Consider the following 4,152-nt stretch of genomic DNA (forward strand, 5'->3'; position numbering starts at 1 on the left):
ACTGCTGGATTTGTAATTATTTAAAAATAAAATAAAATAAAATAAAATAAAAAGGAAAAGACCAAAAATCAGCAAACAAACAAAAACAGAGGCACCTGGGGGGCTTAATTGGTTAAAAATCTGCCTTCAGCTCAGGTCATGATCCAGCCCCACACTGGGCTCCCTGCTCAGTGGGCTGCTCCTCCCTCTGCCCCTTCCCCTGCTTGTGCTCTTCTCTCATGCTTTCACTCTAATAAATAAATACAATCTTTTAAAAAAAGACAAACGCTGCCTTGATAAACACAGCTTTGTAATACAACCTGAAATCTGGTACTGTGATGCCCCCAGCTTTGGTTTTCTTTTTTAATATTCCCCTGGCTATTCGGGGTCTTTTCTGATTCCACACATATCTTATGATAATTTGTTCCAACCCTCTGAAGAAAGTCCATGGTATTTTGATAGGGATTGCATTAAATGTGTAAATTACCCTGGGTAGCATGGACATTTTCACAATAGTAATTCTTCCAATCCATGAGCATGGAATATTTTTTTTAATTTTATTTATTTATGATAGTCACAGAGAGAGAGAGAGAGAGAAGGCGCAGAGAGAGAAGCAGGCTCCATGCACTGGGAGCCCGATGTGGGATTCGATCCCGGGTCTCCAGGATCGTGCCCTGGGCCAAAGGCAGGCACCAAACCGCTGCGCCACCCAGGGGTCCCGAGCATGGAATATTTTTCCATCTCTTTGTGACTTCCTTAATTTCTCTCAGACGTGTTCTGTAGTTTTTCGGGTATAGATCCTTTACCTCTTTGGTTAGGTGTATTCCTAGGTATCTTATGCGTTTGGGTGCAATTGTAAATGGGATTGACTCACTAATTTCTCTTTCTTCAGTCTCATTGTTAGTGTATAGAAATGCCACTGACTTCTGGGCATTGATTCGGTATCCTGCCACACTGCCAAATTGCTGTATGAGTTTTAGCAATCTTGAGGTGGAGTCTTTGGGTTTTCTATGTACTGGCATAAAAACAGACACATCGATCAATGGAAGAGAAGAGAGAATCCAGAAGTGGACCCTTAACTCTATGGTCAACTAATATTCGACAAAGCAGGAAAGAGTATCCACTGGAAAATAGTCTCTTCAATAAATGGTGCTGGGAACATTGGACATCCACATGCAGAAGAATGAAACTGGGCCATTCTCTCACACCATACACAAAGATAAACTCAAAATGGATGAAAGATCTAAATGGGAGACAAGATTCCAACAAAATCCTAGGAGAGAACACAGGCAACACCCTTCTTGAACTTGGCCACAGCAACTTCTTGCAAGATATATCCATGAAGGCAAGAGAAACAAAATCAAAAATGAATTATTGGGACTTCATCAAGATGAGAATCTTCCGCACAGCAAAAGAAACACTCAACAAAACTAAAAGACAACCTCCAGAATGGGAGAAGATATGTGCAAATGACCCGTCAGATAAAGGGCCAGTATCCAAGATCTTTAAAGGACTTTTTAAAAAATAATAAATTTATTTTTTATTGGTGTTCAATTTGTCAACATACAGAATAACACCCAGTGCTCATCCCGTAAAGTGCCCCCTCAGTGCCCGCCACCCATTCACCCCCACCCCCCACCCATCTCCCCTTCCACCACCCTTAGTTCATTTCCCAGAGTTAGGAGTCTTCATGTTCTGTCTCCTTTTCAGGTATTTCCTACCCATTTCTTCTCCTTCCCTTCTATTCCCTTTCACTATTATTTATATTCCCCAAATGAATGAGACCATATAATGTTTGTCCTTCTCCGATTGACTTACTTCACTCAGCATAACACCCTCCAGTTCCATCCACATCGAAGCAAATGGTGGGTATTTGTCGTTTCTAATGGCTGAGGAATATTCCATTGTATACATAAACCACATCTTCTTTATCCATTATCTTTCGATGGACACCGAGGCTCCTTCCACAGTTTGGCTACTGTGGACATTGCTGCTAGAAACATTGGGGTGCAGGTGTCCCAGCATTTCATTGCATCTGTATCTTTGGGGTAAATCCCCAGCAGTGCAGTTGCTGGGTCATAAGGCAGATCTATTTTTAACTCTTTGAGGAACCTCCACACACTTTTCCAGAGTGGCTGCACCACTTCACATTCCCACCAACAGTGTGAGAGGGTTCCCCTTTCTCCGCATCCTCTCCAACATTTGTGGTTTCCTGCCTTGTTAATTTTCCCCATTCTCACTGGTGTGAGGTGGTATCTCATTGTGGTTTTGATTTGTGTTTCCCTGATGGCAAGTGATGCAGAGCATTTTCTCATGTGCATGTTGGCCATGTCTATGTCTTCCTCTGTGAGATTTCTGTTCATGTCTTTGGCCCATTTCATGATTGGATTGTTGGTTTCTTTGGTGCTGAGTTTAAGAAGTTCTTTATAGATCTTGGAAACTAGCCTTTTATCTGATACGTCATTTGCAAGTATCTTCTCCCATTCTGTAGGTTGTCTTTGAGTTTTGTTGACTGTATCCTTTGCTGTGCAAAAGCTTCTTATCTTGATGAAGTCCAATACTTCATTTTTGCTTTTGTTTCTTTTGCCTTCGTGGATGTATCTTGCAAGAAGTTACTGTGGCCGAGTTCAAAAAAGGTTCATCAAAAAGGTTGTTCTTGAACCCCAAGAGTTCAAAAAGCCTGTGTTCTCCTCTAGGATTTTGATGGATTCTTGTCTCACATTTAGATCTTTCATCCATTTTGAGTTTATCTTTGTGTATGGTGAAAGAGAGTGGTCTAGTTTCATTCTTCTGCATGTGGTTGTCCAATTTTCCCAGCACCATTTATTGAAGAGACTGTCTTTCTTCCAGTGGATAGTCTTTCCTCCTTTATCGAATATTAGTTGACCATAAAGTTGAGGGCCCACTTCTGGATTCTCTATTCTGTTCCATTGATCTATGGGTCTGTTTCTGTGCCCATACCACACTGTCTTGATGACCACAGCTTTGTAGTACAACCTGAAATCTGGCATTGTGATGCCCCCAGATATGGTTTTTTTTTTAAAATTCCCCTGGCTATTTGGAGTCTTTTGTGATTCCACACAAATCTTAAAATAATTTGTTCTAACTCTCTGAAGAAAGTCCATGGTATTTTGATAGGGATTGCATTAAACGTGTAAATTGCCCCGGGTAACATTGACATTTTCACAATATTAATTCTGCCAATCCATGAGCATGGAATATTTTTTCTCCATCTCTTTGTGTCTTCCTCAATTTCTTTCAGAAGTGTTCTATAGTTTTTAGGGTATAGATCCTTTACCTCTTTGGTTAGGTTTATTCCTAGGTATCTTATGCTTTTGGGTGCAATTGTAAATGGGATTGACTCCTTAATTTCTCTTTCTTCAGTCTCATTGTTAGTGTATAGAAATGCCATTGATTTCTGGGCATTGATTTGTATCCTGCCACGCTACCAAATTGCTGTATGAGTTCTAGCAATCTGGGGATGGAGGCTTTTGGGTTTTCTATGTAGAGTATCATGTCATCGGCGAAGAGGGAGAGTTTGACTTCTTTGCTAATTTGAATGCCTTTAATGTCTTTTCGTTATCTGATTGCTGAGGCTAGGACTTCCAGTACTATGTTGAATAGCAGTGGTGAGAGTGGACATCCCTGTCTTGTTCCTGATCTTAGGGGAAAGGCTCCCAGTGCTTCCCCTTTGAGAATGATATTTGCTGTGGGCTTTTCATAGATGGCTTTTAAGATGTCGAGGAATGTTCCCTCTATCCCTACACTCTGAAGAGTTTTGATCAGGAATGGATGCTGTATTTTGTCAAATGCTTTCTCTGCATCCAATGAGAGGATCATATGGTTCTTTTTTTTTTTTAATTTATGATAGTCACACACAGAGAGAGAGAGAGGCAGAGACATAGGCAGAAGGAGAAGCAGGCTCCATGCACTGGGAGCCCGACGTGGGATTCGATCCCGGGTCTCAAGGATCGCGCCCAGGGCCAAAGGCAGGTGTCAAACCGCTGCGCCACCCAGGGATCCCGGATCATATGGTTCTTGGTTTTTCTCTTGCTGATATGATGAATCACACTGATTGTTTTACAAGTGTTGAACCAGCCTTGTGTCCCAGGAATAAGTCCTACTTAGTCATGGTGAATAATTTTCTTAATGTGCTGTTGGATCCTATTGGCT

The sequence above is a fragment of the Canis lupus genome, unplaced genomic scaffold, assembly GCF_011100685.1.
Source record: "Canis lupus familiaris isolate Mischka breed German Shepherd unplaced genomic scaffold, alternate assembly UU_Cfam_GSD_1.0 chrUn_S1119H1290, whole genome shotgun sequence".
Classification (NCBI taxonomy): domain Eukaryota; kingdom Metazoa; phylum Chordata; class Mammalia; order Carnivora; family Canidae; genus Canis; species Canis lupus.